This window comes from Fukomys damarensis, unplaced genomic scaffold, assembly GCF_012274545.1.
Source record: "Fukomys damarensis isolate Sample0158 unplaced genomic scaffold, DMR_v1.0_HiC HiC_scaffold_39, whole genome shotgun sequence".
In the NCBI taxonomy this organism is placed as follows: Eukaryota; Metazoa; Chordata; class Mammalia; order Rodentia; family Bathyergidae; genus Fukomys; species Fukomys damarensis.
This window is the reverse complement of record NW_022900951.1, coordinates 89,618,124-89,640,530: the sequence shown is the minus strand read 5'-3', so window position 1 is coordinate 89,640,530 and position 22,407 is coordinate 89,618,124. Positions and strand designations below refer to the sequence as shown.

The 22,407-nt window shown below is 35.4% G+C and overlaps 1 pseudogene; it reads left to right on the top strand.

Moving 5' to 3' along the window:
- The window catches only part of LOC104847631, a 56,146-nt pseudogene extending 36,535 nt beyond the window's left edge, over positions 1 to 19,611 (top strand).
- The last annotated feature ends 2,796 nt before the right edge of the window (positions 19,612 to 22,407 follow it).

Sequence of the window (22,407 nt, the reverse complement as noted above, 5' to 3'; positions counted from 1 at the left end):
CACCAGAGAAACAATTCAGTATATACTCAAGTGTGTCCTGTTTATTTCACTTTAGAGTATGGCCTCAGGGTGCATCCATTTAGCTATAAATGATTCTAGTTTATACTTATAGCTGAGTAGTAGTCCATTTTATATATATAAATAAAATCACGTCTTCTTTATTCAATCACCAGTTGATGAGCATTTGGGCTATTTTCAAGATTAGCTATTACAAACTCAGATGCTATAGACATGGGTGGGCATATATCTCTGGTATGATGCTTTTAATTCTTTTGGGAAGATGCCCAGAAGGGGAATAGCTGAGTCAAATGGGGCTTCTAATCATAGTTTTGAGGAATCTCCACACTGTTTCCGACAGTGGTTGCACCAGTCTGCACTCCCACCAACAGTGGATAAGAGTTCTTATCACCCCACAGGCCTGCCAGCATTTATTATTGGTTGATTTCCTGATAGCAGCCGTACTTTCTGGAGTAAGGTGAATCTCAGTGTTGTTTTAATTTGCATCTCTTGAATGACCAGTGTTGGTGAGAATTTTTAATATATTTATTTGCAGTTTCTACTTTTTCATCTGTGAAATGTCTATTCATTTCAGATGTCCATTATTGGATTGGGTCTTTAAATTTGGGGGGGTCTGATTTTTAAAAATTATTTATGTATCCTATATAGTAGCCTACTGTCTGAGGAACATTGGGTAAAATTTTTTTCCACATAGTACATTATTGCTTCACTCTGTTAGTAGTTTCTCTTGTTGTGCAAATGCTTTTTCATAGCATGAAATCCCAATTCTTGATTCTTTGTTCTACTTCCTGAGCCACTGAGGTTTTGTTCATAAAATCTTTCCCTATGGCAATACCTACCCTACTTCCAGCAGATTCAGTGTTTCTGTTTTAATATTTAGAACTTTGATGCATTTCAATTTTAGTTAGTGCATGGTGAAAGACATGGGTCTAGTTTTGGTCTTTGGCAAGTTGACACATAATTTTTCCAACATCATTTATTAAAGAGGATGTCTTTCTTCTGCTGAGGGTGTTTCACTCCTGTGTCAAAGATGAGGTGACTGAATATGCCTGGAGTTGTTTCTGCATCTTCTACTCTGTTCCATTGATCATCAGGTCTGTTTCTTTGCCAGTACCATGATGTTTTTAATCACAGTAGCTTTTCAGTATAGTTTCAAGTTGGGGATTATGATACTTCATACCTTGTCTATGTTGCCTAAAATTTCTTTTGCTATTCTAGGTCTCTTCTGGATCCAAATGAATTCTTGGGTTGTTTTCTCTAGTTCTGTGAAATATGCTGTTGAAATTTTAGTCGGAATTGCTTTGAATCTGTAAAGCTGTTTTGGAAGTATGACCATTTTCTCTATATTGGTTCTTCCTAGCCAGGAGCAAGGGATATTTTTCCATTTTCTGATATCGTCTTTGATCTCTTTTTTCAGAGTGAAGTAGCTATCAAAGTAGAGGTCTTTTACTTCCTTGTTAGATTGATTCTTGGGCATTTCATTTTTTATGATGTGATTGTGAAATGAGTTGTTTCCCCAGTTTCTCTCTTAGTGAGTCTTTTATTTGTGTACAAGAAGGCTATTGATTTTTGAGTATTGACTTTGTATCCATCTACTCTACTGAATTTGCTTATTATGTCTAGAAGCCTTTTGGTGGAGTTTTCTGGATCTTCTACATGGTGTATCATGTCATCTGCAAATAATGACAATTTAAATTCTTCATTTCCTATCTTTATTCCTTTTATTTCTTTTTCTTGTCTAATTATTGTGGTTAATATTTCCAGAACCATATTGGACAAAAATGGTGATAGTTGACACCTTTGTGTTGTTCCTGACTTCAAGAATGAAATATTTCAGTTTTTCACCATCTAGTATGATGTTAGCTGTTGGTTTTTATACATGGTTTTTATCAGGTTGAGATAAAGATCATCTATTTCAATATTTTCTGGGATTTTTTTTTACATGAATGGGTGTTGGGTTTTGTTCAATGCCTTTTCTGTATCTATTGAGATGATGATTTTTTTTTCCTTCACTCTGTTGCTATAGTGTATTACTATTGAATTACATATGTTGCACCATACCTGCATCCCTGGGATGAAACCCACTTGGTCAGTGTGCATGATCTTCTTGATGACCCTCTGTATTCTGTTTGCCAGTATCTTACTGAGGATTTTTGCATCTATGTTCATTAGGGAGCCTGGCCCATAGTTCTCTTTTTCTGTTGGGTCTTTCTCTGCTTGTGGAATCAAGGCACTGCTTGTATTTGGGAATGAATTTGGGAGTATTGCTTCCCTTTCAATTTCATTAAAGACTTTGAGAGGTAGTGGCATTAGCTCTTCTCTGATTTTCTTGTAGAATTCAGCAGTGAAGGCAACAGGATTTGGGGTTTTCTTTGTTGGTAAGTTTTTAATTATGTTTTTTATTTCATTGTTTGATACTGGATTGTTTAGAATTTTTACATCTTCTTCTTTCACCTTTGGTAATTCATATGTATTTAGGAATGTCTCCATTTATTCTGTGTTTCCCATCTTATTGGAATACAGGTTCTCAAAGTAGGTATTGATGATCTTCTGTATTTCTACTGGGTCACTTGTAATTTCACCCTTTGCATTCCTAATTACATGGATTTGGGCCTTTTCTTTCCATTTTTTAAATAATATTAGCTAAGGGTTTGTCAATTTTTATTCTTTTGAAGAACCAATTCTTGATTTCATTGACTTTTTTGTATCATTGTCTTACTCTCCATTGCATTGATTTCTTCCCTCATCTTTTGATTTCCTCCCTTGTATGAGGTTTGGATTTGTCTTCCTCTTCTTTTTCTAGAAGCTTAAAGTTCACCATTAGCTTCTTTATTTGAACTCTCTCTGTTTTGATAATATGGGCATTCACTGCTGTATATTTCCCTCATAGGACTGCTTTCATTGTGTCCCATATATTTCAGTATGTTATATTGACATTATCATGTAATTGTAGAAACTGTGTGATACCTTCTTTAATTCCCTCGGTGACCCATTGGTTGTTCAGAAGGGTGTTATTCACTTTCCAAGTGTTTATGAAGCTCTTGTGGTTTCTTTTGCTACTGATCTCCAATTTCATTGTGCTATGTTCTGATAATCTACAAAGGATAACTTCAAATCATTAACATTTACATAAATATGTCATGTGGTCTATTTTGAATAATGAAACATGTACATCTGAGAAGAAAGTGTATTCTGATTCTATGGGGTGAAACACTCTGAAGATATCTATTAAGTCTTTTTTTTAAAGGAGTTTGATTGACTTCTATTATTTTTTCTTTTTCCATAAAGTTTGTTGGTACTTTTTAGGTGTACTGTACAGTTACATTCATCACTGAGATCTTATACCATTATATGATGTACTTTGGTTCTTATTTTTGCCCCATACTTCTGCCCTCCCTTCACTCCCTCCACCATTACCTATTTACAAAGACTTTTTCTACGTTTTTTTCATTTTCTCATATTTTTTCTGTTCCCTTATTTCCTTCCCCCATTTCCCACTTCCCCTTTAGCCAGTTTCTTCCTATTTCACACTCCCAATTATACCATATGAAACTTATTTACACTTTTAGTTTTTCACACCACAGAAACTTACACATGTGTGTACTATTTATTTAACTTAATAGTATGGCCTCAGCATACAACCATTTACTTAAAAATGTCTCCAGCTACTCATTTTTTATGGCCGAGTAGTAATCCATTTTATAGAAAAGCCACATCTTTATCCAGTCTCCAGTTGATGGGCAATCGGGCTTTTCCCAAGTGTTAGCTATTACAAACTGTGCTGCTATGAACATGGGTGCATATATATCTCTGTAGTATGATACTCTTAATTCTTCTGGAAAGATAGCAGAAGGATAGCTGGGTCAAATGGGACCTCATAGCCTAGGTTTTTGGTTTTTTTTTTTTTTTTTTAAGTTCTATCTATATTGATTCCAACACTGATTGCATCAGTCTGCAATCCCAACAGCAATGGAGAAGGCTTCCTTTCTCCCCACAACCACACTACCATTTGTTATTGGTTGAAATCTTTATAGCGGTCATTCTTTCTGGCATAAGGTGAAATCTCAGGTCTGTTTTCATCTGCATCTCTCCAAAGACCATTAATGCTGCAGTTTTTCATAAATTTATTTGCTACTTTTAATTCTTTGTCTGAGAAGTGTCTTCTCATTTCAGATGGCCATTTTTTAATCAGGTTTTTATACTTGGGAGTTCTGAATTTTTCAGTTCCTTGTATAGTCTAGATAGCAGACCTTTCTCTGAGGAAAAGCTGGCAAAAATTGTTTCCCACATTTTATGTTGTCTCTTAGTTCTGTTTTTGGTTTCTCTTGCAGGTTAGAAGTTTTTCAATAAGATGAGATCACAGTTGTTGATTCTTTTCTCATTGAGCCTATTGGTACATTTTAGGTACACAATGCAGTTATATTCATCACTGGGATATTGTACCCTTACATGACATATCTTGGTTCTCATTTTTCCCCTTGTCCCTCCTTTCACCCCCTCCTCCCTTCCCTATTTACAAATACTTTCTTTCCATTTTTTCATTGTCTCATGTTTTTCTTTTCTTTTCCCATATTGCCTTTCCCCTACAATTCCGAATTTCCCCATAACTTTAGCCCTTTTCTTCCTATTTCACATTATCAAATACATCATTAGGATCTTATGCACCATTATAGTTTTCACACCAGAGAAACTCTTTGGTATTTATACATGTTTGACTAATTTATTTCATGTAGGAGTATGTCATCAATATGTATCCATTTTCCAATGAATGACTCTAAGTTCTCATTCTTTCTGGCTGAGTAGTATTCCATTTTATAGAAAAACCACATCTTCTTTATCCAGTCTCCAAATGGACAAATGGGCCGTTTCTAAGTTTTAGCTATTACAAACTCTGCCGCTATAAACATAGGTACACATATATCAATTTTATATGCAGGGTTTTTATCACAAATGGGTTTTGAATTTTGTCAAATGCTTTTTCTGCATCTATCGAGAGGATCATATGGTTTTTGTCCTTGACTTTGTTAATATAGTGTATTACATTTATGGACTTATGTATGTTGAACCATCCTTGCATCCCTGGAATAAATCCGACTTGGTCAGGATGTATGATCTTCTTGATGATCCTCTGTATTTTGTTTGCTAATATCTTACTAAGGATTTTTGCATCTATGTTCATTAAGGAGGTTGGCCTATAGTTCTCTTCTTTGTTTGCATATTACCCTGATTTGGGAATCAAAGCGATACTTGCTTTCAGCAATGAATTTGGAGTATTGCTTCCCTTTAAATTTCATTGAAAAGTTTGAAGAGTATTGGCAGTAGTTCTTCTCTAAATGTCTTGTATAATTCAGCAGTGAATCCATCAGGACCTGGGCTTTTCTTTGTTGGTAAATTTTAAATTTCATTTTCAATTTCACTGATTGTAATTAGGGTGTTTAAAATGTTTTTATCTTCTTTGTTCAACTTTGGTAATTCATATGCATCTAGAAATCTGTCCATTTCTTCTGTGTTTTCCAATTTATTAGAGTACAGATTCTCAAAGTAGATATTAACGATCCTCTGTATTTCTGTGGGATCTCTTGTGACTTCACCTGTTTCATTCCTAATTGCATGGATCTGAGCCTTTTCTTTCCTTTTTTTTTTTTGATAAGGTTAGCTAAGGTTTTATCGATTTTACTTAATCTTACAAGAAACCAAATCTTTGATTCATTTATTTTTTGCAACATTTTCTTATTATGCATTGCACTGATTTCTGCTCTAATCTTTATAATTTCCTCTCTTGTTCAAGCTTTGGGTTTTTCTTGCTCTTGTTTTTCTAGGAGTCTAAGATTCATCATTAGGTTGTTTATTTGGACTCACTCTGCTTTCCTAGTTTGGCTATTCAGTGCTATGAATTTTCCATGTAGAATTGCTTTCATTGTGTCCCATAGATTCCTGTATGTTTTATTGACATTTTCACTTATTTGTAAAAACTGCTTAATTTCTTCTTTAATTTCCTCTGTGATCCATTAACTGTTCAGGAGAGTGTTCTTTAATTTCCATGTGTTTGGGAAGTTCCTACGGTTTCATATGCTATTGATCTCTAGCTAGATTGCACTATGATCTAATATACAGGGAATAACTTTGATTCCTTTGCATTTAGTCAGACCTGTTCCATGAGCTAGTATGTGATCTGTCTTGGAGAATGACCCATGTGCAGCCAAAAAGAATGTATATTCTGATTTTGTGGGGTGAAACACTCTATAGACATCTAATAAGTCCATGCGTTCAAAAGCTTGGTTCAGTTCTAGTATTAGGATATTGATTTTTTTTGCCTAGATGATCTGTCTAATTGTGATAATGGGGTATTTATATCCCCCATTATAATTGTATTAGTGCTTATTAGGTTTTTCATGTTACTTAGTATTTGTTTTATATGGTTTTGGGCATTAATATTTGGTGCATATATGTTTATGATTGTCATCTCTTCCTCTTGAATTGTTCCCTTTACAAGGGTATAGTGGCCTTATTTGTCTCTCTTAAGGTGTTTTGGTTTGAAATTTACTTTGTCTGCAAATAAGGTTGCTACCCCTGCTTTTTTCTGGCTTCCTGTCACATGGAGAATTGTTTCCCATCATTTCACTTTCAGTCTATGGGATTCTTTTGGCAATGGGTGTGTTTCTTGTATACAATATATTGTTGGATTTTGCTTCTTAATCCATTGAGCCAGTCTATTTCTCTTGATTGGTGAATTGAGGCCATTGACATTGATGGTTACAAAGGATGTGTACTGAGTTATTGTTGTCATGTTATTGTCCTTTTGTTGACTCTTTTTAATTTTTCGCCCTCTCCTTTTAGTTTCTTGCCTTGCCTATTTGATTTGTTCTGTTGGACCTCATGGTGTTCTGACCCTCATCATCTTTTTTAGAGTATTGTTTAGAATTCCTTTTAGTGCTGGTTTGTTATTCATAAAATTTCTCAGGTGTTCTTTGTCATGGAAGTATCTTAATTCCCCATTCATTTTGAAAGAGAGTTTCGCAGGATTCATCAGTCTAGGTTGGAGGTTATTTTCTTTTAGGACTTGAAATACCTCACTCCAGGTTCTCCTTGACCTCAGGGTTTGTGCTGAGTTGTCTACTGTGACCCTGATGGGCTTTCATTTGCATTTGATTTGTTTCTTTTCTCTTATTGCTTGTAGTATTTTGTTCTTCTGTTGGGTTTCTGAGATCTTGATAATTATATGTCTAGGTGTAGATCATTTTTGGTCATGGCTAGTTGGATTCCTATATGTCTCACTTATCTGTATGTCAAATTATTCCCCTCTCTTTGGGAAGTTTTCTGTCATTAATTTTGTGAACAGCTTTTTTAAGTCATTTGTGTAAGGAAAGTTAAAACTTTAAGTTGGAAAGGCTTGGGTTAAGGCTTTCGGCTCTCTAAGGCGCATAATCACTAGTTCACCTCTTCTTTCCCTGGATACCTGGCCAGTTCCTGGGAAAAAACAGGGAGGACTTTGTTAAAAAGACCAGATGTTCTTAACATCAAGATAAGGAATGTGATGCATTCCGCCCCTCCCGGATCCCTGGCCAGGGCCTGGTTGGGACGTGACTGCAAGCACATTCACCTTTTTCGCGCCAAAAGTTCAGGTAGTTTTACTACCTTTGTCTAGAGAGCTATAAAAACAGCCCACCTAGCCCAGGCTGCTGCTGCTGTCTTACGCCAGGGATTGAGACCTGTAGCCGAAGGGATTGCTGAAGAGACCCGTGCTGTGTTGCGAGTGATGCACCTAATTCCTCCAACGTTGCTAGAGAGCCTAAGGGTAATTTCCTGGATAGAGTCCCTCTTGCTGTTAGAGGACTCTCTTTCTTTGTCCTCTCCATTCTTACTTTTGTTTTCTGTATGCGCATATCCTTCAATAAACTTTCCCTTTTGTACTTATTTAAGGCTGGTGGACGTTCTTTTAGCGGATCGAGCCAAATTAATTAGGAGACCGTGCACGGCAAAGGGCAATAAATAAAATTTGTCCTTACAATTTGTATTTTCTCCTGCTACTTCATGGATTCCTATCAGTTTTATGTTATTCTTCTTTGCATCATCTAGTAGTTGTTGGATCAGTTTCTCATGATCCCTTACTGTTTTTAAGAGACCACTCTTTTCATGGTCACTGACTGCAATCCTAGCTCCTATATCTCAGATTCTATCTTCATATTCTTTTATTCTGTTGTGAACACTTTCAATAGAGGTTTTAATCTCCTGGATATCTGTTTGAATCTTTTTTATGGATTCCATTTCTTTCCTCTATTGGGCATTCATTGTTTCCATTTCTTTCTTATGCTGGGCCTTCATGGCTTCTATCATGGTCCTGAGCTCATCTATTTTTTCGTCAGTTTCTGTTGTAGAGTCTCGAATCACGACTTTCATTTTGCTCATGATCTCTATGGTTATCTGGGAAATTATTTCTCTTTTGAATTTTTCTAGAGCCTGATTGATCTGTTTTGTTACTTCCTGTGCTTTGAGTTCAGGGTTTCCTGCTGGTTCACTATCAGACTTTTAAAACCTCCTCATTTTCTCTACTGTTTGCCATTGGTGAACTGGAAGTCTGTCTTTGTGTATTGTTTAAGTGTTTTCTCACTTTTATTTCTGTTGCTGAGTTTTTCTTGGTTTAATTTCTGGATTTTTACTTAAATCTTCCTGATATAGCTGTGTTTTAGCTTTTGAGTCTCTAATGACTAGTAGACATTATCATTTTCATAATATCAGAGAAAACAACTCATTAAATCAAGCACAATCCATTATCCCAATTGATACAATCAGCAACACAATAGGATCAAGCGTAACTTGCAAATTGACAACTTGTGGTAGTCACTAATCAACACCTTTAAAGTATGTGAATTAAATTAAAATCAAGAAACCAAAAAATATGTTTGCAGAAAATAACCTATTCAATATACCATCTTTACCATTTAGAATGGGGGATTAGACAGTGTTAGGACGAGAGGAGTAGGTAAGTGAAAGAATTGGAGAAGGTTTCAAGTGAAACCAGAGGACATAGAATGACCACACAATCTTTAGGAAACTGTTAAATTCAAAAGGGATAGACAGTGTGCAAGTATAAGAACAAGAATATATCCCCTTAACAGTAATAGGTGTTTACTTTCCCTTGACACTATTGACACTTGAGTAATGTAAAATTTAGAAGAAAAGAACATAAAGAAAAAAGAAAAAAAAATGGTAAAAGAAGAAATCTGAGTTTGGGCAAAAACAGGAACAGAAAGAAAGATGTGGGACAATATGGTGGAGCAAGAGACAGAATTGGAGAAAGAGGACAGAAAATAGAAAGAATTTGCAGAGTGGAATGAGGAAAAGAAAGAAAGAAAAAAATGAATTTGAAGGGCCTCTTTCAGACTATATCTCTGCTGTCATAAGACACAACAAGCACAGCCATATGCAGAACCAAGTCCCCGGATCTCAGCTAGCCGATGGCAGAACCCTGAGATGCAGACTGACTCTGGGCCACAAGGCACAGACTGAGTTCCCAGACCTCCTGCAGGGTTGAATTCCACAGTTTTTCTGCAGGGTTTGCCCACCCTTTCTTTAAAGATGTTCAAAGTTGGGATCTCAGAAAAATGCCCTTTAGGACCACCTATGACTCTGCAGAGTGGATCCAAGGACTGGCACAATCAGGAGGTCTGAGGGGGGTGTTTCATGGGGCCCCATGTTGCTTACCTTCCTTGCCCTGGAGAGGAAGGTGGTGCACCAGGGGAGGGCATGGCTCCCCGGTCCCCCAGATTGGGCCCAAGCAGGCCAGAGGGAGAGCAGATCTCAGAGTGGCCTTCCCAAATCTCACCTTGCTTGCATGCGAGTGATGTCCACGCAGGTAGGGGAGGGCTCGGCTCTATCACTGTTATATGATTCTTTTAATTCTTTTGAAAAGATAGCCAGCAGATAGATGGCTGGGTCAAATGGAACCTATAATCCCAGATATTTGAGGTATCTCCATATTGATTTTCATAATGGTTGTGCCACTCTGCACTCCCACCAAAAATGGAGAAGTGTTCCTTTCTCCCTACAGCCCTACAAACATTTGTTATTGGTTGATTTCTTGATGGCAGCCATTCTTTTTGGGGTGAGGTGAATTCTCACTGTTGTTTTCATGTGCATCTCTCAAATGACCAGTGATGTGGAACATTTTTTCATATATTTACTTGATGCCTTTACTTCTTTGTCTGAAAAATGTCTGTTCATTTCAGACACCCATTTTTGAATGGGGTCTTTATATTAGGGAGGGATGATTTTTTGGGGGGTCTTTATATATTCTAGATAATAGTCCTTTGTCTCAGGAGCAGCTGGTAAAATTTTTTTCCTACATTTTATGTTGTCTTTTAGTTCTGTTGTTGGTTTCTTCTGCAGTGAAGAAGCTTTTAAATAAGATGAGATCACAAGTGATTAAAAGAGACAAAGAAGGCCACTACATCCTTGTAAAGGGAACAGTTCAAGAGGAAGAGATGACAATCATAAGCATATATGCACCAAATATTAACAACCCCAACTGTATAAAAGAAGTATTAAGAAATATGAAAAACCAAATAAGTGCTAATACAATTGTAGTGGGGGATCTAAATATCCCACTATCACAAATAGACAGATCATCTAGGCAGAAAATCAACAATGAAATACTAGAACTGAACCAAGCTTTTGAAAACATGGACTTAATAGACGTCTGTAGAGTGTTCCACCCCACAAAATCAGAATATACATTCTTTTTGGCTGCACATGAGTCATTCTCCAAGATAGACCACATATTAGCTCATAGAACAGGTTTGAAAAAAGGCAAAGGAATAAAAGTTATACCTTGTATATTATCAGATCATAGTGCAATCTAGCTGGAGATAAATAGGACAAGAAACCATAGGAACTTCAAAACATATAGAAACTGAACAACACTCTCCTAAACAATCAATGTATCACAAAGGAAATTCAAGAAGAAATCACACAGTGTTTACAAATAAATGAAACTGCCAATACAACATATAGGAATCTATGGAACACAATGAAAGCAGTTCTACATGGAAAATTCATAGCACTGAATGGCCAAACTAGGAAAACAGAGCGATTCCAAATAAACAACCTAATGATGAATTTTAGACTCCTAGAAAAACAAGAGCAAGAAAATCCCAAAGCTCGAACAAGAGAGGAAATTATAAAGATTAGGGAAGAAATCAATGCAGTGGAAACTAAGAAAACAAAACAAAAAATAAAAGAATCAAAGAGTTGGTTTTTTGAAAAAATAAATAAAATTGATAAATCCTTAGCTATCTTTATCAAAAAAGGAAAGAAAAGGTTCTGATCCACGCAACTAGGAATGAAAAAGGTGAAGTCATAACAGATCCAACAGAAATCCAGAGGATAATCAATACCTATATTCAGAACATGTACTCTAATAAAATGGAAAACACAGAATAAATGGACAGATTTCTAGATACTTATGAACTACCAAAGTTGAACAAAGAAGATAAAAGCATTTTAAATACTCAATTACAATCAGTGAAATTGAAAATGTAATTAAAAACTTACCAACAAAGAAAAGCCCAGGTCCTGATGGTTTCACTGCTGAATTTTACAAGACATTTAGAGAAGAACTATGGCCATTACTCTTCAAACTTTTCAATGAAATTGAAAGGGAAGCAATACTTTCAAACTCATTCCAGGAAGCAAGTATCACTTTAATTCCTAAACCAGGGAAAGATGCAACTAAAAGAGAACTAGAGGCCAATCTCCTTAATGAATATAGCTGCAAAAATCCTTAATAAGATATTAGCAAACAGAATACAGATGATCATCAAGAAGATCATACATCCTGACCAAGTCGGATTTATTCCAGGGATGCAAGAATGGTTCAACATATGTAAGTTCATAAATGTAACACACTATATTAACAAAGTCAAGGACAAAAATCATATGATCCTCTTGATAGATGCAGAGAAAGCATTTGACACAATTCAACACCCACTGATGATAAAAACCCTGCAAAAAATTGGAATAGATGCTCTATATCTCAATTTAATAAAGGCTATCTATGAAAAACCAACAACCAACATCATATTAAATGGCCAAAAACTGAAAAGCTTCATGTTAAAATCACAAACAAGACAAGGATACCCACTATCACCACTCCTGTTTGATACAGTTCTGGAAACCTTAGCCATAGCAGTTAGACAAGAGAAAGAAATTAAAGCAATAAAGGTAGGAAAGGAAGAAGTTAAACTGTCATTATACGCTGATGATATCATACTCTCGAGTAAATACCCAAAAAACTCCACCAAAAGACTTCTAGACTTAATTGACACTTTTAGCAGAGTAGCAGGATACAAGGTCAACACCCCAATATCAATATATTTCTTGTACACAAATAACAGACTCACTGAAGGAGAAAATAGGGAAACAATTATTTTCACAAAAGCACCCCAAAAAATGAAATTTGTAGGAATCAATCTAACAAAAGAAGCAAAATACCCCTACACTGAAAATTACAGCATGCTGAAAAAAGAGGTTGAAGAGGATATAAGTCAATGGAAAGATATCCCCTGCCCCTGGGTAGGAAGAATCAACATAGTGAAAATGGCCATACTACCAAAACTGCTATATACATTCAATGCAATGCCAATTGAAATTCCAATACTATATTTCACAGAACTAGAAAAAAGAATCCAAAAATTCACTTGGAACCATAGGAGACCTAGAATAGCAAAAGCCATCCTAGGCAACAGACACATGGCAGAGGGTATAATAATTCCCAAACTGAAAGTATACTACAAAGCCACTGTGATAAAAACAGCATGGTACTGGCAAAGAAACAGATCTGAGGATCAGTAAAACAGACTGGAAGACACAGAAACAACTCCAGATGTACTCAGCTACCTCATCTTTGACAAAGGAGCTGACCATCCCCACTGGAGGAAAGATAGCCTCTTTAATAAATGCTGTTGGAAAAACTGGATCTCAACCTGCCAAATATTAAAACTAGACCCTTATCTTTCACCATGCACTAAAGTAAAATAAAAGTGGATTAAAGATCTAAATATTAAAACAGAAAAACTAAACTTGCTGGAAGATAAGTTAGACAGAACACTTGAAGACATTGGCATAGGAAAAGACTTTATGAAGAAATCCTCAGTAGCATGGGAACTAGCAGTAAAAATCAATAACTGGGATTTCATCTTATTAAAATGTTTCTGCACTGCAAAATAAATCATCAGCAGAACTAAGACACAACCTACAAGGTGGGACAAAATTTTACCAGCTGCTCCTCAAACAAGGGACTATTATCTAGAATATAAAAAGAACTCAAAACAATCAGCCCCCAAATATAAAGACCCAATTCAAAAATGGGCATGTGAAATGAACAGACATTTATCAGACAAAGAAGTAAACGCAACAAGTAAATATATGAAAAAATGTTCCATACCACTGGATTCAAGAGATGCAGATGAAAACAACACTGAGATTCCACCTCATCCCACAAAGAATGGCTGCTATCAAGAAATCAAGCAATAACAAATGTTGGCGGGGTTGTGGGGAGAAAGGAACCCTTCTCCATTGTTGGTGGGAGTGCAGACTGGTGCAACCACTATGGAAATCAATATGGAGATACCTCAGAGAGCTGGGACTAGAGGTTGTATTTGATCCAGCGATCCCTCTGCTGGGTATCTTTCCAAAAGAATTAAAGGAATCATACCACACTGATAAATGCACACCCATGTTTATAGTGCCACAGTTTGTAATAGCTAAATCTTTAAAACAGCCCATTTGCCCATCAGTTGGAAACTGGATAAAGAAGATGTGGTTTTTCTGTAAAATGGAATACTACTCAACCATAAAGAATGAAAAGTCTTAGAGTCATTCACAGGAAAATGGATACATATTGAGGATATACTCCTAAGTGAAATAAATAAGTCACACATGTTTAAATACCAAATAGTTTCTCTGATGTGAAAAGCTATAATAGTACATAATATCCTATTGAGATAATTGACCATTGGATAATTGAAATAGGAAGAAAAGGCCTAAAGGTGTAGGGAAAATGGGAAGGGTAGGGCAAAGGTAATAAGGGAAAAGAAAAATATATGGCAAAATGAAAAGAATCTTTCTGCTAGTTCCTGTGCTACTCAGGGTTTTTTCATAAAGCCTTTTATCATGCCAATGTCTTCAAGAGTTCTACCAAAGTAATCCTCCCGAAAATTTATTGTTTCTGTTTAAATATTTAGATATTTAATCCACTTCCATTTTAGTTTATTGCATGGTGAATGGTTGGGGTCTAGTTTTAATCTTTGGCAGGTTTAAATCCAGTTTTTCCAACACCATTTGTTGAAGAGGTTATCTTTTCTCCACTGAGGATGGTTGGCTCCTTTGTCAAAGATGAGGTAGCTGAGTTCATCTGGCGTTCTTTCTGTATTTCCAATCTATTCCACTGATCTTCAAATCTGTTTTTTTTTGCCAGTACCATGATTTTTTAAACACAGTGGATTTGTAATATAGTAGCAAGTTGGGATTGTGAAACCCCCTGTTATGTCTCTGTTGACTAGAATGGCTTTTGCTATTCTAGGTCTCTTCTGATTCCAAATGAATTTTTGGATTGTTTTCTCTAATTTTGTAAAATATACTTTTTAAATGTCAATTGAGATTTCATTAAATCTATATAGCAATTTGGGAAGTATGGACTTTTTCACTATGTTCATTTTTCCTGTCCAGAAGCAAGAGATGTCTTTCCATTTTCTTATATCCTCTTCGATCTCTCTTTTCAGAGTGCTGTAGTTGTCAAATTAGAGGCCTTTTTTGCTTCCATTATTAGATTGATTCTGAGATATTTCATATTTTTCTGCTCTTATGAAAGGAATTGGTACCCTAATTTCTTTCTCAGTGGGTCTGTCATTTGTGTACAAGAAGGCTATTGATTCTTGAGTGTTTATGTTGTATCCAGCTACTCTACTGAATCTGTCAATTAAGTCTAGAAGTCTAGATCTTCTATGTAGATTATAATATCATCAGTGAATAATGACAGTTTAAATTCTTCCTTTCATATCTTTATTGCTTTTATTTCTTTCTCTTTTCTAATTTATTTGGCTAATGTTCCCAAAATTATATTGAACAGGAGTAGTGATAGTAGACATTCTTGTGATGTTCCTAATTTTAGGGTGAATGTTTTCATCTATTTAGAATGATGTTGGCTGGTTTTTTTTTTTTCACAGATAGCCTTTATCAAGTTGAGATTAAGACCATCTATTCCAACTTCCAGAGTTTTTGTCATGAATGGGTGTTGAGTTTTGTCAAATGCTTTTTCTCCACCTATTGAGATGATCATATTCTTTTTGTCCTTGACTCTGTTAATATACAGTATTACATTTATCCATTTACATATATTAATCCACTCTTGCATCCCTTGGATAAATCTGCCTTGGCCAGGGTGTATGATCTTCTTGATGACCCTTTGTATTCTGTTTGCCAGTATCTTATTGAGGGCTTTTTCATCTATGTTCATTATGGAGTTTGGCCTGTAGTTCTCTTTTTGGGCTGGGTTGTTCCCTGATTTTGGAATCAAAGTTACACTTTTTTCCAGGAATGGATTTGGAAGTGTTACTTCCCTTTCTATTTCAACAAAAAGTTTAAAGTGTAGTGGCAGTAGTTCTCTCAATGTTTTGCAGAATTCAGCAGGGAAGCCATCAGGACATGGGCCTTTCTTTGTTGGTAAATTTTTAATTACACTTTAAATTTCACTGATTGTAATTGGGGTGTTTTGAATTTTTATATCCTTGTTCAACTTGGGAAATTCGTAAGTATCAAGGATCTGTTCATTTCTTCTGTGTTTTCCATTTTATTACAGTATAGGTTTTCAAAGTCAGTATTGATTATACTCTGAATTTCTCCTGGATCTGTTGTGATTTCAACTTTTTCGTTTCTAATTGTATGGATTTTAGCATTTTCTTTCCTTTTCTTCATCAGGTTGGCTAAGAGTTTATCAATTTTATTTATTCTTTTGATAAAACAACTCTTCAATTCATTGCTTTTTTTGTACTGTTTGCTTAGTCTCCATTGCAATGATTTCTGCTCTGATCTTTGTAATTTCCTCCCTTGTATGAGCTTTGGGTTTGTCCAGCTCTTCTTTCTCTAGAAGCGTAAGATTCACCATTTGGTTATTTGAGCTCACTGTTTTTCTAGTGTGGGCATTCACTGCTATGTATTCCTCTCATAGAAATGCTTTCATTGTGTTCAATTTATTCCTGTATGTTGTATTGGCAATATCATTTATTTGTCATACCTATCTAATTTCTTCTTTAGTTTTCTCTGTGACCCATTGATTGTTCAGGAGGGTGTTATTCAATTTCTAGGTGCTTGTGAATTTCTTGCTGTTTCTTTTGCTGTTGATCTCCAGTTTATTTGCACTATGGTCTGATAATATATGTGGGATGACTTCAATTCCTTTGCATTTACTTAAACATGTTCCATGAGCTAGTACAGTCTATTTTGGAGAATGATGTGTGTACAGTTGAAAGGAATGTATATTCTGATTTTGTTGGTCGAACTTTCTGTAGATGTCTTTTAAGTCTATTTGTTCAAAATATTGGTTCAGTTCTAGTATTTAGTTGTTGTTCTTGTTTTTTGTCTAGATGATCTGTATATTTGTAACAGTTGGGTATTGAGGTCCACCATTACAATTGTATTAGTGCTTACTTGGTTTTTCATGTCCCTTAAATTTTGTTTTGTATATTTGAGGCATTAGTGCTTGGTGCATATATATTTATGATTGTCATCTTTTCCTCTTGGATTGTTCCCTTTACAAGGATATAGTTACCTTCTTTGTCTCTCTTCATTAGTTTTGGTTTGAATTTACTCTATGTGCAAACAAGACAGCTACCTGTGCTTTATAGCAGGTTCCTATCACATGGAGAAATGTTTCCAACCTTTTACTTTCTGTCTGTGAGTTTATTTTTGAACTATTTGTGTTTCTTGCATACAGCATATTGTTGGATTTTGCTCCTTAGTCCATTTTGTGAGTCTATTTCTTTTTTGGTGAGTTAAAGCCATTTAACATTGATGGTGATAACTGATATGTATTGACTTATAATTGTCATGTTATTGTCCTGTTGTTGGCTCTTTTTAATTTCCCCCACTCCCTTTAATTTCTTGCATTGCCTGTTGGATTTACTCTGTTGAGCCTCATGGAATTATGACCTTCGTTTTATTTTTCAAGGATGTTGTTTAGAATTGTTTGGCATGCTGGTTTGGTATTCATGAAGTTTCTCAGGTGTTCTTTGTCATGGAAGTGTCTTATTTCCCCCATCAATTTTGAAAGATAGTTTTGCAAGATACATTATTCTAGGTTGGGTGTTGTTTTCTTTTAGGGTTTGAGATACCTCACTAAAGGCTCTCCTTGACTTGAGGGTTTGTGTTGAAAAGTCTGCTGATATTGATGGGCTTTTCTTTGCTTGTGATTTGTTTCTTTTCTCTAACTGCTTGTAGTAATTTGTTCTTCTGTTGGTTTTCTGGGATGTTGATTATTATATTTCTAGGTGTATTTTTTTTGTTTTGTTTTTATCATGGCTGGTTGGAGTCCAATATACCTCACTCATCTGTATTTCAAATTCTTTTGCTTTGTTTGGTAAGTTTTCTGTCATTAATTCTGTGAAAAGTTTTTTCATGTCATTTGTTCTTTCTTCTGCTTTTTCATGGAATCCTATCAGTCTTATTCTTCTTTGCATTGTCTAGGTGCTGTTGGGTGGATTTCTCATGGTCCTTTACATTTTTTTAAAGAGATCCTCTTTTTTATGGTAAATGACCACCATTCTTTCTTCTTCATCTAATATTGTGTCTTTTCATTGGGTCAGTACATTGTGTATGCTTTCAATAGAGTTTTTAATCTCCTGGATATCTATCTGAATCTGCTTCATTTGTTTCATGTCTTTCCTATCTTGGGAATTCATGGCTTCAATTTCTTTCCTATTCTGAGCATTCATAGCTTTTATCATGGTCATGAACTCATGTTTTTTTTAATCTGTTTCTGGTCTAATCATTTCTTTCATTTTTCTCCCCATCTCTGTGGTTAACTGGGAAATTATTTCTGTTATGAATTTTTCTAGAGCCTTATTCATCTGTTTTGTTACTTCCTGTGGTATCAGTTCAGGGTGTTCTTGTCATTGATTGTCAGACTTTTCCACTTCATTTTCCCTAGAATTTGCCTTTGGTGAGCTGGAAGTCTGTGTTTGTCCCTTGTTGAAATGTTTCCTCATTTCTATTTTTGTTGTTGGTACTTTCCTTAGTTTAATTTCTGGATTAAGACATAGCTGGTCTTTATGTTTTGAGTCTCTAATTACTAGGAAATACTCTCATTTTCATAATAGCAGGAAAGACAACTGATTAGATCGGTCACAACCCCTTAACCTGAGTGATACAATTAGCAATGCAATAATATCAAGCACAGCTTAGAAAATTACAATTTGTGGTACTATTAATCTATCACCTTTAACCCTGTGAATTAAATCAAAATCAAGGACCATCTGAAAATATATTTAGAGTGCATAAACTCTTCAATATAGAAATTTTACCCTTCAGGATGGGGACTTAGAGTTTGCAAGAGAGGGATAGATAGGTAAAGGGACAGGGAAAGGTTAGAAGTGAGGCCAGGGTACACAGGTAGATCACAGAAACTCTAGGAAACTGTTGACGACAAGAGGGTAAGACAGAATGAAAGAACACAGACAAAAATAGAACAACTTAACAGCAATAGAGAAGCTAGAAACTGTATTCACTTTCCTTTGAAACTAATGACAGTTGAGAGAAGGAGAGAGAAAAAGAGAAATCTGAATTAGGGCAGGAAGAGGAACACAAAGGGAGATGAAGAACAATGTGGAAGAGTGAGAAATTGGGAAAGAGAAAGAAAGGAGAAAAACAAGAAAGAAAAAAGGAATAATTGAAAAGAGTGGGAAAAAATAAAATTTAAAATTTAAATTTAAAATAAGAGGAATAGAAGAAAAATAATAATTTTAAAAATAAAAAGTAAAAACGAAGGGCCTCCTTCAGGGTATGTCCCTACTGTTACCATAGACAAATTGGGTAACTGTGTGCAGAACTAAGTCAATTAGTCTTAGCATGCCAGCAGCAGATCCTGGAGATTGAGGCTGATTTCTGGCTACAAGGCCCAAGTTGAGCTCCCTGACCTCTCACATGTTTGAACTCTGCAAGATTCTACTGCAGGTTCCAGCTGCTCTTTCCCTGAGGATTGTCCGGATTCCAAAGGAGGTGGTGATTCCTCCAACTTACAAACCACGGTGGTCTGGTGTGCCTTTATTGCAGAGATTATCTTCACTTTTCCAGTGGGCTTCAATTTTCAGCAAGGAGGCTGAGAGGCCCTTTTTCTGTTGTTCATTTCTGCTCTATCTTCTAGAGCTCAGTAGAATTGCCTTTATGACACCCTGTGCCACTTCAGTTTGGTTACAGGTATCAGCACAACCAGGAGCCCCAAGGCAGTGGAGGGAGTGCTGGCGTGATGCTGTGGGGGTGCCTGACCGGCTTTTCTCCTCACTGGTCTGCACAATGCGGAGGCTTGGGGCGCTGGTGGTGGAGTAGCAGTGTAGCTCCAGGTGGCTGCACTCTTAATCAGTCTGCAGTCTGCACTGCTTGGAGGCCCAGTTCTAGTATTTCACTGTTAATTTTATTGTTTAGTTGACCTATTTGTGACAGTGGGGTATTGAGGTCTCCCACAACAATTGTATTCATGCTTATTTTATTTTTCATGTCTGCTATTTGGTGCATACATATTTATGATTGTGATCTCTCCCTCTTAGATTGTTCTCTTTATAAATGCTATTGCCCGTGCTGCATCCAGCAAAGCTGTGCAGGCCACATATCCTCACATCCTGTCCTAGTGTGTTCTGAGAGCAAAATGTAAAATCAAGTAAGATTTCGCATTGTAAATTATACCATTGAAACAGGAAGAGAAGGGATAAAGGTGTAGGGGCAGTGGGAAGGGTAAAGGAAAGGTAATAAGGGAAAGAAAAATATGAGAAAATGAAAAAATGGAAATAAAATATTTGTAAATAGGGAAGGGAGGATGGAGTGAATGGAGGGCAGGGGTAAGGGGACAATATGAGAACCAAGGCCCTTTATGTAAAGGTACAAGATCCCAATGATGAATGTAACTGTACTGTATACCTAAAATGTAGCAATAAACTCAATGAGAAAAAAAAGAATTAAAAAAATCAAGTAAGATTATCCTCAAGCCTCAAAACTTAATGTTTTTTTGCCTTGTTGGAGTTTTTATTTAATTGAGACCTTGTACTCTTCTTTTTGACTATTTCTCCTTTTTAAAATTATAATATCTATCCTATATACACCTGTCTGGCCATTATATTTTAGAAGTACATGACCTATTTGATTTTATTGGTTTGTATTTGGAAAGGAATTTACCTTACAATGAATCATACCTTGAATGTTACTTAAATTTAATTCAGATGGCAATTAAATAAGACCAGAATTTAGACTTGAGTTGATGGTGTAACAAGTTATGGGTTGTGAAGTGATGGGACAGAATAAATATATTTTGTAGTGAGAAGGGTTATGGTTTGAATGTGTGTTCCCTCCAAAATTCATATAATCCAACAATATAAAGAGATGAGACCTTTAAAGAAGTGATTAGATAATGAGGCCTTTGCCTTTGTTAATGGAATTGATGATTTATAAAATGGATGGGGTGCCTAGTATGGTTGCATATGCCTGTGGTCTCAGTACTCTGGGAGGCTGAAACGGGAGGATTTCAAGTTTAATTGCAGCCTGAGTAATTTAGTTAGTGAAACCCTTTATCAGTATAAAAATAAAGGGCTATGGGGGTGGGAATTTAGCTCAGTGGTTCTACCACCTGCCTCAGAAATGCAAGGGACTGAGTTCAATCCCTGGTATCAAAAAATAAATAAATAAATACATAAATAAAGAAAAATAAATATAAGTCTAGGCATGTAGCTCAGCCTGAAAGTCCTAGTTTCACCCCCCAAAAAAAATAGATTAAAATGCTGGCTTAACTACACTGTTTTATTAAAGGATCAGACATGGACTTAGACAGTGGATATAATGTTTGTTTTACAAGATAAAAAGTACTGGACAGTAACTGCAAAACAGTATACATATAGTTGACATTTATGAACTACACATTTAAAACCAGGAAGATATAAACATTTTACCATAATAATAATAACAAATTTTAAAAATACATATGATGATGAAAGAGTAATGTAGATGTAACTACTAAAAACTTTTTGTGGATGTATGTTAGAACTGTATATTCTATATCATTGATTTTTGTGTCCAATTTTTACCAATATGATGTCTAAATTGCCATAATTTATAAGTCTTGAAAACAATTAGTGTGGTTAGCAATGTTCTTATTTTTCAAAAATGTACTTGTTAGTTTAGTCCCTTTGCATTTCCACATACATTTGAGCAGTTTTTTCTATGTCTATAAATATAACATGTCCTTGAGTATAGTTAAATTGAATCCATAGATCAATTTGGATACAGCTCTTGTTTAACAACATTAAGTCATCTGATTTGTGACCACAGTTTAGTTATCAATTTTTTAAGGTATTCCTTGACCTTTGTTTAACATTGTTTAGAAATTTTCAGTGTGCATGTTTTGTTACATTTATGCCTAAGTATTTCATGTTGTGTATGCTATCATAAATGCCATTGATTTTATAAACTTTATTTTCCAAATCCTCACTGTCATTGTTTCTGATGAGAAATCCACTGTGCTCAAATTGTTGTTTTATATATAACATATGTTTTTCCTTAGCTACTTTCAAGGTTTTAAATTTATATTTGGTTTTCAGTAGTTTGATTATGCTGTATCTGGGCATAGTTTTCTCTGAGTTATTCTGTTTTACATTCATTGAGCTTCTTGAATCTGTTAATCTACATTTTACCAAAAATGTGGAATATTTTAAGTTACATTTCCTTAAAATAGTTTTTTTCTATAACGTTTTTCCTTTTTCCTTTTGGAAAAGAAACCATGCAATATTGTCTCACAGATCCCTGAACATTTGTTAATTTGTTTCAATATTGGATCTTCTTTGTTGTAACGTTCCTCAAACTGGATAATATTTCATGACCAAATTTTTAGACCACTGCCTCTATCCTCCATCATTTCCAGTATACTATTTAGCCTACTTGGTAAATTTCTCACTTCAAATATTGTTTCAGTTCAAAATTCTCCATATAGATTTTTAAATACTTTTTTTCTTTTTATTGAGGTTATTGGTACAATCTAGGTATACAATACAACTACATTCATCATTGGGATTCTGTACCTTTACATAATAGGTCTTGATTCTCATTTTTCCCCTTGTCCCTGCCCTCCCTTCACCCCCTCCT